Consider the following 16,059-nt stretch of genomic DNA (forward strand, 5'->3'; position numbering starts at 1 on the left):
TGCATAAACATGGAACTGTCAGCAACGCCGTCTCTATAAACATGGAAATACCTACACCGCTATCTGTATAAACATGGAAATATCTACACCGCTATATGTATAATCATGGAAATATCTACACCGCTATCTCTATGAACATGGAAATAATTAAACCACCATCTCTATAAACATGGAAATATCTACACCGCTATATCTATAAACATAGAAATATCTACACTGCCATCTCCATAAACATGGAAATACCTACACCGCTATCTCTATAAACATGGAAACATCTAAACCACAATCTCTACAAACATGGAAATACCTACAGCGCTATCTCTATGAACATGGGAATATCTACACCGCAATCTCTATAAACTTGGAAATATCTACACCGCCATCTCTATAAACATGGAAATATCTACACCGCCATCTCTATAAACATGAAAATATCTACACCGCCATCTCCAAAAACATGGATCTATCTACACCGCTGTCTGTATAAACGGAAATATCTACACCACTATCTGTATAAAGATGGAAACACCTACACTGCCAACTGTATAAATATGGAAATATCTACACCGCTCTCTGTATAAACATGGAAATATATACACGGCTATCTGTTTAAACATGGAAAAATTTACAGAACTGACAGTATAAACATGGAAATATCTACACCGCTATCTGTATAAACATGGAAATATCTACACCGCTATCTGTATAAACATGGAAATATCTACACCGCAGTCTCTATAAACATGGAAATATCTACACCGCTATCTGTATAAACATGGAAATATCTACATCGCTGTTCCTATAAACCTGGAAATATCTACACCGTTATCTCTATTAATGTGGAAATGTCTACATCGCTATCTGTATAGACGTGCAAATATGTACATCGCTATGTCTACAAACGTGGAAATATCTACACTGCTATCTCTGTAAATGTGTAAACATTTAAACCGCTATCTGTATAAACTTGGAAATATTTACACCACGATGTGTATAAATATGGAAATATCTACACCGCTATCTCTATAAACATGGAAATGTCTGCACCGCTTTCTGTATAAACATGGAAATATCTACACGGCTATTTCTATAAACATGGAAACATCTATACGACCATCTGTATAAACATGGAAATATCCACACAGTCATCTATATAAACATGGAAATAGCTACACCATCATCTGTATAAACATGGAAATACCTCCACCGCTATCTGTACAAACATGGAAACATCTACACTGCTATCTGTCTAAACATGGAAATATCTACACCGCTATCTGTATAAATATGGAAATATCTACAACGCTATCTGGATAAACAAGGAAATATCTACACAGCCATCTGTGTAAACATGGAAATATCTACACCGCTATCTGTGTAAACATGCAAATATCAACACCGGTATCTGTATAAACACGGAAATATCTACACCGCTATCTGTATAAACAGGGAAATATCTACACCGCCATCTGTATAATCATGGAAATATCCACACCGCCATCTGAATAAACTTGGAAATATCTACACCGCTATCTGTATAAATATGGAAATATCTACAATGCTATGTCTATAAACATGGAATTATCTGCACCGCTATCTGTATACACATGGAAATATCTACACCACTATCTCTATAAACATGGAAATATCTACACCGCCATCGGTATAAATATGGAAATATATTCACAGTCATCTTTATAAACATGGAAATATCTACACCAACGTCTCTATAAACATGGAAATACCTACACTGCCATCTGTATACACATGGAAATATCTACACAGCCATCTGTATAAACATGGAAATATCTACACCACAATCCCTATGAACATGAAAATATCTACACCGCCATCTCAATTAACATGGAACTATCAACAACACCATCTGTGTAAACATGGAAATATCTACACCGCTATCTCTATAAACAGAAATATTTACACCACCATCTCTATAAACAGGGAATTATCTACACCGCCATATGTATAAACATAGAAATATCTACACTGCCATCTCTAGAAAGTTGGAAATGTCTACACCGCGATCTGTGTAAACATGGAAATATCTACACCTCTATCTGTATAAACATGGAAATACCTACAACATGATCTGTATAAAGATGGAAATATCTACACCGCTATCTGTATAAACATGGAAATAGCCACACCGCAATCTGTATAAACATGGAAATACCTACACCGCCACCTGTAAAAACATGGAAATATCTACACTGCCATCTGTAAAAACATGGAAATATGTACACCTCCATCTGTATAAACATGGAAATATCTACACTGCCATCTGTATACACATGGAAATACCTACAGCACTATCTGTAAAAACATGGTAATATCTACATCGCTATCTGTATAAACATGGAAATATCTCCACCGCTAACTGTATAAACATGGAAATATCTACACCGCTATCTCTATAAACATGGAAATGTCTACACCGCTATCTCTTTAAACATGGAAATACCTACACTGTTATCTGAATAAACATGGAAATATCTACACCGCTATCTGTGTAAACATGGTAATATATACAACGCTATCTGTATAAACATGGAAATATCTACACCTCTATCTGCACAAACATGGAAATATCTACACCGCCATCTGTATAAACTTGGAAATATCTACACCGCCATCTGAATAAACATGGAAATATCAACACCGATCTCTGTATAAATATAGAAATATTTACACCGCTATCTCTATAAACATGGATATATCTACACCGCCAACTGTATAAACGTAGAAATATATACACTGCCATCTGTAGAAAGATGGAAATCTCTAAACCGCGATCTGTATAAAGATGGAAATATCTACACCGCTACCTGTATAAACATGGAATTATCTACACCGCTACCTGTGTAAAGATGGAAATATCTGCACCGCAATCTGTGCAAAGATGGAAATATCTACACCGCTATTTCTATAAACATGGAAATATCTGCACGCTCTCTGTATAAATATGGAAATATCTACAACGCTATCTCTATAAACATGGAAATTTCTACACTGCTATCTGTATGAACATGGAAATAGCCACAACACTATCTGTATAATCATGGAAATATCTACACCACCATCTGAACAAACATGGAAACGTCTACACAGCTATCTGTAAAAATATGGAAATAACTACACCGCTATCTGTATAAATATGGAAATATCTACACCGCTATCTCTATAAACATGGAAATGTCTACACCGCTATCTGTATAAACATGGAGATATCTACACAGTTATCTATATAAACATGGAAATATCTACAGAGTCATCTGTATAAACATGGAAGTATCTACACCACCATCTGTATAAACATGGAAATAACTACACTGCCATCTATATAAACATGGAAATATCTACAAAGCCATCTATATAAACTTGGAAATATCTACACCTCTATCTGTATGAACATGGAAATAGCCACACCGCAGTCTGTATAAACATGGAAACATATACACCTCTACCTGTATAAAGACGGAAATATCTTCAACGCTACCTGTGTAAACATGGAAATATCTACACAGCTATCTGTGTAAACATGGAAATATCTACACCGCTATCCGTTTAAAGATGGAAATATATATACCGCAATCTGTGCAAACATGGAAATATATACATCGCTATCTCTATAAACATGGAAATAGCTGCACCGCTATCTCCATAAACATGGAAATAGCTGCACCGCTATCTCTAGAAACATGGAAATATCTACACCGCCATCTGTATAAACATGGAAATATCTACACAGTCATCTGTATAAACATGGAAATATCTACACCACCATCTCTATAAACATGGAAGTGTCTACCCTGCCATCTGTATACACATGGAAATATCAACACAGCCATCAGTATAAATATGGAAACAACTGCACCGCTATCTCTATACACATGGAAATACCTACATCTTTACCTGTATAAACATAGAAATAACGACACCGCTATCTCTATAAGTATGGAAATATCTACACCGCCATCTCTATAAACATGAAAATATCTACTCCGCCATCTCCATAAACATGGAACTATCTAGACCACCATCTGTGTAAAAATGGAAATATCTACACGGCTATCTGTGTAAACATGGAAATATCTACACCGCTATCTGTATAAACATGGAAATATCTACACCGCTATCTGTATAAACATGGAAATATCTACACTGCCATCTCTATAAACATGGAAATATCTACACACCCGCCTGTATAAAAATTTAAATATCTACACCGCTATCAGTATAAATATGGATATACCTACACCGCTCTCTCTATAAACATGGAAATATCTACACCGCTATCTGTACAAACATGGAAATATCTACACCGCTATCTCTATAAACATGGAAATATCTGCTCCACCAGCTGTATAAACATGGAAATATCTACACAGTCCTCTGTATAAACATGGAAATATCTTCACCACCATCTCTATAAACATGGAAATATCTACACTGACATCTGTATACACATGGAAATATCTACACCGCGAGCTGTATAAACATCGAAATACCTACACCGCTATCTGTATAAACATGGAAATATCTACACCGGTATCTGTATAATCATGGAAATAACTACACCGCTATCTCTATGAACATGGAAATAACTACACCGCCATCTCTATAAACATGGAAATATCTACACCGCTATCTCTATAAATATAGAAATATCTTCACCGCCATCTCTATAAACATGGAAATATCTACACCGCCATCTGCATAAACATGGAAGTACCTACACCGCCACCTGTATAAACATGGAATTATCTACACCGTCATCTGTATCAACAGGGAGATATCTACACCGCAATCTGTATAAACATGGAAATATCTACATCACCATCTCTATAAACATGGAAGTATCTACCCTGCCATCTGTATAAACATGGAAATATCTACACGGTCATCAGTATAAATATGGAAACATCTGCACCGCTATCTCTCTACACATGGAAATAGCTACACCTCTACCTGTATAAACATTGAAATATCTACACCGCAATCTCTATAAAGATGGACATGTCTACACCGCCATCTCTATAAACATGAATATAACTACACCACCATCTCCATAAACATGGAAATATCTACACCACCATCTGTGTAAAAACGGAAATATCTATACCGCTATCTGTGTAAACATGGAAACATCTGCATCGCTATCTGTATAAACATGGAAATATCTACACCGCCATTGGTATAAACATGGAAATATCTACACCGTCATCTCTATAAACATCGAAATATATCCACCGTCAACTGTATAAACATGGAATTATCTATACCGCTATCTGTATAAATATGGAAATATCTACACCGCTATCTCTACAAACATGGAAATATCTACACCGCTATCTGTACAAACATGGAAATATCTACACCGCTATCTCTATAAACATGGAAATATCTACACCACCATCTGTATAAACATGGAAATATCTACACAGTCCTCAGTATAAACCTGGAAATATCTACACCACCATCTCTATAAACGTGGAAATATCTACACTGCCATCTCTATACACATGGAAATATCTACACAGCCTTCTGTATAAACTTGGAAATACCTACACCGCTATCTCTATAAACATGAAATATCTACACCGCCATCTGCATAAACATGGAACTGTCAGCAACGCCGTCTCTATAAACATGGAAATACCTACACCGCTATCTGTATAAACATGGAAATATCTACACCGCTATATGTATAATCATGGAAATATCTACACCGCTATCTCTATGAACATGGAAATAATTAAACCACCATCTCTATAAACATGGAAATATCTACACCGCTATATCTATAAACATAGAAATATCTACACTGCCATCTCCATAAACATGGAAATACCTACACCGCTATCTCTATAAACATGGAAACATCTAAACCACAATCTCTACAAACATGGAAATACCTACAGCGCTATCTCTATGAACATGGGAATATCTACACCGCAATCTCTATAAACTTGGAAATATCTACACCGCCATCTCTATAAACATGGAAATATCTACACCGCCATCTCTATAAACATGAAAATATCTACACCGCCATCTCCAAAAACATGGATCTATCTACACCGCTGTCTGTATAAACGGAAATATCTACACCACTATCTGTATAAAGATGGAAACACCTACACTGCCAACTGTATAAATATGGAAATATCTACACAGCTATCTGTATAAACATGGAAATATCTACACCGCTAACTGTTGAAACGTGGAAATATCTTCACCGCTATCTTTATAAACATAGAAATATCTGCACCGTCATTTCTATAAATATGGAAATATATACACCGCCGTCTGCATAAACATGGAAATATCTACACTTCCAACTGTATAAACATGGAAAAGTCTACACCGCTATCTGTAAAAACATGTAAATATCTACACTGCCTTTTGTAGAAAGATGGAAATATCTACACCGCAATCTGTATAAACATGGAAATTTCTATACCGCTACCTTTATAAACATGGAAATATCTACACCACGATCTGTATAAACATGAAAATATCTACAACACTATCTGTATAAACAAGGAAATATCTGCACCGCTATCCAAAAAAAGATGGAAATATCTTCACCGCTATCTGTAAACGTGGAAATACCTACACCGCTATCTGTATCAACGTGGAAATATCTAAAACGCTATCTGTATAAACTTGGAAATATCTACATCGCTATCTGTATAAACGTGGAAATATCTCCACCGCTATCTGTATAAACGTGGAAAACTCTACACCGCTATCTGTATAAACCTGGAATTATCTACACGGATATCTGTATAAACATGGAAATATCTACAACGATATCTGTGTAAACATGGAAATATCTACACAGGTATCTGTGTAAACTTGGAAATATCTACACCGATATCTTTATAAAGATGGCAATATCTACACCGCAATCTGTGCAAAGATGGAAATATCTACACCTCTATCTCAGTAAACATGGAAATATCTACATCGCTATCTGTAAAAACATAGAAATGTCTACACAGCCATATGTATACACATGGAAATACCTACACCGCCATCTGTATAAACATGGAAATATCTACACCGCCATCTGAATAAACATGGAAATATCTACACCGCTATGTGTATAAATATGGAAATATATACACCACTATCTCTAATAAACATGGAAATATCTACAGCGTTATCTGTATAAACATGGAAATATCAACATTGCCATCTTTATAAACATGCAAATATCTACACAATCATCTGTAGAAACATGGAAATATCTCCACCTCTATCTGCATAAACATGGAAGTATCTACATTGCCATCTGTATAAACATGGGAATATGTACAACGCTCTCTATATAAACGTGGAAATATCTACACCGCCATCTGTATAAACGTGGAAATATCTTCACCGCTATCTGTATAAACATGGAAATACCTACACTGCTATCTGTATGAACACGGAAATATCTACACCACGATATGTATAAACAAGGAAATACCTCCACCGCTATCTCTATAAACATGGAAATATCTACACTGCTCTCTGTATAAACATGGAAATAACAACACCGCTATCTGTATAAACATGGAAATACCTACACGTCTATCTCTATAAACATGGAAATATCTACACCGCCATCTATATAAACATGCAAATATCTACACAGTCATCTGTATGAACATGGAAATATCTACACCACCGTCTCTATAAACATGGAAATATCAAGACTGCCATCAGTAGAAAGATGGAAATATCTACACCGTAATCTGTATAAACATGGAAATATCTACACCACTATAACTGTAAACATTGAAATAACTTCACCGCCATCTCTATAAACACGGAAATATCTACACCGCTATCTGTAGAAACATGGAAATATCTACATCGCTATCTCTATAAACCTGAAAATATCTATACTGACATCTGTATGAACATGGAAGTACCTAAACAGTCATCTGTATAAACATGGAAATATCTACACCACTATCTCTATAAACATGGAAATATCTACACTGCCATCTGTATAAACATGGAAATATCTACACCGCTATCAGTATAATCAAGGAAATATCTACACGGCCATCTGTATAAACATGTAAATATCTACACCACAATCTGTATAAACATGGAAATATCTGCACCGCTATCTGTATAAATATGGAAATATCTACACTGCTATCTCTATAAACATGGAAATAACTACACCGCTATCTCTATAAACATGGAAATATCTAGACCGCAATCTCTATAAACATGGAAATATCTACACCGCCATCTCTATAAACATGGAAACATCAACACCGCAGTCTCTATAAACTTGTAAATATCTACACCGCCATCTCTATAAACATGGAAATATCTACACCGCCACCTCTATAAACATGAAAATATCTACACCGCCATCTCCAAAAACATGGAACTATCTACACCGCTGTCTCTATAAACATGGAAATATCTACACCACTATCTGTATGAAGATGGGAATACCTACACTGACAACTGTATAAATATGGAAATATCTACACCGCTATCTGTATAAACATGGAAATATCTACAATGCCAGCTGTATAAACATGGAAATGTCTACAACCCTATCTGTAAAACTTGTAAATATCTACACTACCTTCTGTAGAAAGATGGAAATATATACACCGCGATCTCTATAAACATGGAAATTTCTATACCGCTACCTTTATAAACATGGAAATATCTACACCGCTATATGTATAAACATGGAAATATCTACACCACTATCACTATAAACATGGAAATAACTTCACCGCTATCTCTATAAACATGGAAATATCTACAGCGCTATCTGTAGAAACATGGAAATATCTACACCGCTATCTGTATAAATATGGAAATATCTACACCGCTATGTCTGTAAACATGGAAATGTCTACACCACTATCTGTATAAACATGGAAATATCTACACTGCTATGTGTATAAACATGGAAATATCTACACCGCTGTCTCTAAAAACATGGTAGTATCTACACCGCTATCTGTATAAATATGGAAATATCTACACCGCTATGTCTGTAAACATGGAAATGTCTACACCACTATCTGTATAAACATGGAAATATCTACACTGTTATGTGTATAAACATGCAAATATCTACACCGTTGTCTACATAAACTTGGAAAGCTCTACACGGCTATCTCTATAAGTGTGGAAATACCTACACCGCTTTCCCTATAAACATGGAAATATCTACACCGCTATCTCTATAAACGTGGAAAAATCTACACCGGAGTCTCTTTAAACATGGAAATATCTACACCGCTATATGTATAAACTTGGAAATATCTACACCACTATCTCTATAAACATGGGAATATCTACACCGCTATCTGTATAAACGTGGAAATATCTACACTGCTATCTCTGTAAACGTGGAAATATCTACTCCAATTTCTGTATAAACATAGAAATATCTACACCGCTATCTGTGTAAATGTGTAAACATTTAAACCGTTATCTGTGCAAACATGGAAATATTTACACTGCTATCTCTATGAATATGGAAATATTTACAACGCTATCTGTATAAACATGGAAGTATCTCCACTGCTATCTGTATAAATATGGAAATATCTACACCGCTATCTGTATAAACATGGAAATACCAACACCGCTATCTGTATAAACATGGAAGTATCTCCACTGCTATCTGTATAAACATGCAAATAGCTACACCACTATCTGTATAAACATGGAAATAACTACACCGCTATCTGTATAAACATGGAAATATCTACACCGCTATCTGTATAAACATGGAAATATCTACATCGCTATCTGTATAAACCTGGAAATATCTCCACCGCTATCTCTATAAACATGGAAATATCTACACCGCTATCTTTATAAACATGGGAATATCTACACCTCTATCTGTATAAACATGGAATTATCTACAACACTATCTGTGAAAACATGGATATATCTACACAGCTATCTGTGTAAACATGGAAATCTGTACACCACCATCCGTGTAAAGATGGAAATATCTACACCGCACTCTGTGCAATTATGGAAATATCTACACCGCTATCTGTATAAACATGGAAATATCTACACTGCTATCTGTATAAACTTGTAAATATCTAAAGCGCTATCTGCATAAATATGGAAATATCTACACCGTTATCTCTATAAACTTGGAAATGTCTACACCGTTATCTGCATAAACTTGGAAATATCTACTTGGCTATCTCTATAAACATGGAATTATCTACACCGCCATCTGTATAAACACGGAAATATCTTCACAGTCATCTGTATAAACACGGAAATATCTACACGACTATCTGTATAAACATGGAAATATCTACACTGCCATCAGGATAATCATGGAAATATCTACACAGCCGTATCTATAAACATGGAAATATCTACACCTCCATCTGTATAAACATGGAAATATCTACACCGCTGTCTGTGAAAAGATGGAAATATCTACACCGCAATCTGTGCAAAGATGGAAATATCTACATGACTATCTTTGTAAACCTGGAAATATCTACACCGCAATCTGTGCAAAGATGGAAATAGCTACACGGCTCTCTGTGTAAACATGGAAATATCTACACCGCTGTCTGTATAAACATGGAAATATCTAAACCGCTATCTGTATAAAGATGGAAATATCTACGCCGCCATCTGTATAAACAGGGAAATATCTACACCTATATCTGAATAAACATGGAAATATCTACACCGCTATCTGTATAAATATGGAAATATCTACACCGCTATCTCTATAAACATGGAAATATCTCCACCGCTATCTGTATAAAAATGGAAATATCTGTACCGCTATCAGTAAAACCTGGAAATATATACACCGCAGTCTGTATAAACATGCATATATATCCACCGCTATCTGTATAAACATGGAAATATCTCCACCACTATCTCTATAAACATGGAAATGTCTACACCCCTATCTGTGTAAACATGGAAATATCTTCATGGCTATCTCTATAAACATGGAAATATCAACACAGACATCTGTATAAACATGGAAATACCTACACGGTCATCAGAATAAACATGGAAATATCTACACAGTCACCTGTATAAACATGGAAATATCTAAACAGCCATCTGTATAAACATGGAAATATCCACAAAGCCATCTCTATAAACATGGAAATATCTACACTGCTATCTGTATAAACATGGAAATAGCCACACCACTGTCTGTGTAAACATGGAAATACCTTCACCATTATCTGTATAAACAAGGAAATATCTTCAGAGCTATCTGTATAAATATTGAAATATCTCCAACGATATCTGTATAAACATGGAAATACCTACACCGATATCTGTTTAAACATGGAAATATCTACACCGCTATCTACATGAACATGGAAATATCTTCACCGCTTTCTGAATAAACATGGAAATATCCACACCGCTATCTCTATAAACATGGAAATATCCACACCGCTATCTTTATAAACATGGAAATATTTACACCACTATCTGTATAAACTTGGAAATATTTACACAGCTATCTGTATAAACGTGGATATATCTACACCGCTATCTCTATAAACATGGAAATATCTACACCACTGTCTGTATAAACCTGAAAATATCTACACCGCTATCTCTATAAACATAGAAATATCTACACCGCTGTCTGTATAAACATGGAAATAACTACAGCGATATCTGTATAAACATGCAAATATCTACACCGCTGTCTCTATAAACATGGAAATATCTACACTGCTATGTGTATAAACATGGAAATATCTACACCGCTGTCTCTAAAAATAAGGAGATATCTACACCGCTGTATCTATAAACATGCAAATATCTACACCGTTGTCTACATAAACTTGGAAATCTCTACACGGCTATCTCTATAAATGTGGAAATATCTACACCGCTGTCTCTATAAACATGGAAATATCTACACCGCTATCTCTATAAACGTGGAAATATCTACACCGGTGTCACTGTAAACATGGAAATATCTACACCACTATATGTGTAAACTTGGAAATATCTACACCGCTATCTCTATAAACGTGGGAATATCTACACCGCTACCTGTATAAACGTGGAAATATCTACACTGCTATCTCTGTAAACGTGGAAATATCTACCCCAATTTCTGTATAAACATGGAAATATCTACACCGCTATCTCTGTAAATGTGTAAACATTTAAACCGTTATCTGTGTAAACATGGATATATTTACACTGCTATCTCTATGAACATGGAAATATTTACAACGCTATCTGTATAAACATGGAAGTATCTCCACTGCTATCTCTATAAACATGGAAATATCTACACCGCTATCTGTATAAACATGGAAATACCAACACCGCTATCTGTATAAACATGGAACTATCTCCACTGCTATCTGTATAAACATGGAAATAGCTACACCGCTATCTGTATAAACATGGAAATATCTACACCGCTAACTGTATAAACATGGAAATATCTACACCGCTATCTGTATAAACATGGAAATATCTACATCACTATCTGTATAAACCGGGAAATATCTCCACCGCTATCTCTATAAACATGGAAATATCTACACCGGTATCTTTATAAACGTGGGAATATCAACACTTCCATCTGTATGAACATGGAATTATCTACAACTCTATCTGTGTAAACAAGGAAATATCTACACAGCTATCTGTGTAAACATGGAAATCTGTACACCACCATCCGTGTAAAGATGGAAATATCTACTCCGCACTCTGTGGAAATATGGAAATATCTACAACGCTATCTGTAAAAACATGGAAATATCTACACCGCTATCTGTATAAACATGGAAATATCTACAGCGCTATCTGCATAAATATGGAAATATCTACACCGCTAACTCTATAAACTTGGAAATGTCTACACCGTTATCTGCATAAACTTGGAAATATCTACTTGGCTATCACTATAAACATGGAATTATCTACACCGCCATCAGTATAAACACGGAAATAACTTCACAGTCATCTGTTTAAACACGGAAATATCAACACCACTATCTGTATAAACATGGAAATATCTACACTGCCATCAGGATAATCATGGAAATATCTACACAGCCGTCTCTATAAACATGGAAATATCTACACCTCCATCTGTATAAACATGGAAATATCCACACCGCTATCAGTGAAAAGATGGAAATATCTACACCGCAATCTGTGCAAAGATGGAAATATCTACACGACTATCTGTGTAAACCTGGAAATATCTACACCGCAATCTGTGCAAAGATGGAAATAGCTACACCGCTCTCTGTGTAAACAAGGAAATATCTACACCTCTATCTGTGTAAACATGGAAATATCTACACCGCTATCTGTATAAACATGGAAATATCTACGCCGCCATCTGTATAAACAGGGAAATATCTACACCTACATCTGAATAAACATGGAAATATCTACACCGCTATCTGTATAAATATGGAAATATCTACACTGCTATCTCTATAAACATGGAAATATCACCACCGCTATCTGTATAAAAATGGAAATGTCTGTACCGCTATCTGTAAAACCTGGAAATATATACACCGCAGTCTGTATAAATATGGATATATCTCCACCGCTATCTGTATAAAAATGGAAATATCTCCACCACTATCTCTATAAACATGGAAATGTCTACACCCTTATCTATGTAAACATGGAAATACATTCATGGCTATCTCTATAAACATGGAAATATCTACACAGACATCAGTATAAACATGGAAATATCTACACAGTCATCTGTATGAACATGGAAATATCTACACAGTCATCTGTATAAATATGGAAATATCTACACAGACATCTGTATAAACATGGAAATATATACACGTCCATCTCTATAAACATGGAAATATCTACACTGTTATCTGTATAAACATGGAAATAGCCACACCACTGTCTGTATAAACATGGAAATAACTTCACCGTTATCTGTATAAACAAGGAAATATCTACAGAGCTTTCTGTATAAACATTGAAATATCTCCAACGATATCTGTATAAACATGGAAATATCTACACCGATATCTGTTTAAACATGGAAATATCTACACCGCTATCTACATGAACATGGAAATATCTACACCGCTTTCTGTATAAACATGAAAATATCCCCACCGCTATCTCTATAAACATGGAAATATCTGCACCGCTATCTCTATAAACATGGAAGTATTTACACCACTATCTGTATAAACATGGAAATATTTACACCGCTATCTGTATAAACGTGGATATATCTACACCGATATCTCTATAAACACGGAAATATCTACACAACTGTCTGTATAAACCTGAAAATATCTACACCGCTATCTGTATAAACATGGAATTATCTACAACACTATCTGTGTAAACATTGAAATATCTACACAGCTATCTGTGTAAACATGGAAATCTGTACACCACCATCCGTGTAAAGATGGAAATATCTACACCGCCATCTGTGCAATTATGGAATTATCTACACCGCTATCTGTATAAACATGGAAATATCTACACCGCTATCTGTATAAACATGGAAATATCTACAGCGCTATCTGCATAAATATGGAAATATCTACAACGCTATCTCTATAAACTTGGAAATGTCTACATCGTTATCTGCATAAACTTGGAAATATCTTCTTGGCTATCTCTATTAACATGGAATTATCTACACCGCCATCTGTATAAACACGGAAATACCTTCACAGTCATCTGTATAAACACGGAAATATCTACACCACTATCTGTATAAACATGGAAATATCTACACTGCCATCAGCATAATAATGGAAATATCCACACAGCCATCTCTATAAACATGGAAATATCTACACCTCCATCTGTATAAACATGGAAATATCTACACCGCTATCTGTGAAAAGTTGGAAATATCTACATGGCAATCTGTGCAAAGATGGAAATATCTACATGACTATCTGTGTAAACCTGGAAATATCTACACCGCAATCTGTGCAAAGATGGAAATAGCTACACCGATCTCTGTGTAAACATGGAAATATCTACACCTACATCTGAATAAACATTCAAATATCTACACCGCTATCTGTATAAACATGGAAATATCTACACCGCTATCTCTATAAACATGGAAATACCTCCACCGCTATCTGTATAAAAATGGAAATATCTGTACCGCTATGTGTAAAACCTGGAAATATGTACACCGCAGTCTGTATAAACATGGATATATCTCCACCGCTATCTGTATAAACATGGAAATATCTCCACCACTATCTCTATAAACATGGAAATATCTACATTGCCATCAGGATAATCATGGAAATATAAACACAGCCGTCTCCATAAACATGGAAATATCTACACCTCCATCAGTATAAACACACCGCTATCTGTGAAAAGATGGAAATATCTACACCGCAATCTGCGCAAAGACGGAAATATCTACATGAATATCTGTGTAAACCTGGAAATATCTACAGCGCAATCTGTGCAAAGATGGAGATAACTACACTGCTGTCTGTGTAAATATGGAAATATCTACACCGCTATCTGTATAAACATGGAAATATCTATGCCGCCATCTGTATAAACAGGGAAATATCTACACCTACATCTGAATAAACATGGAAATATCTACACCGCTATCTGTATAAACATGGAAATATCTACACCGCTATCTCTATAAACATGGAAATACCTCCACCGCTATCTGTATAAAAATGGAAATATCTGTACCGCTATGTGTAAAACCTGGAAATATGTACACCGCAGTCTGTATAAACATGGATATATCTCCACCGCTATCTGTATAAACATGGAAATATCTCCACCACTATCTCTATAAACATGGAAATGTCTACACCCCTATCTGTGTAAACATGGAAATATCTTCATGGCTATCTCTATAAACATGGAAATATCTACACAGACATCGGTATAAACATGGAAATACCTACACACTCATCTCTATAAACATGGAAATATCTACACAGACATCTGTATAAACATGGAAATATCTACACAGACATCTGTATAAACATGGAAATATCT

Source organism: Pan paniscus, chromosome 6 (assembly GCF_029289425.2).
Source record: "Pan paniscus chromosome 6, NHGRI_mPanPan1-v2.0_pri, whole genome shotgun sequence".
NCBI classification, from domain to species: Eukaryota; Metazoa; Chordata; class Mammalia; order Primates; family Hominidae; genus Pan; species Pan paniscus.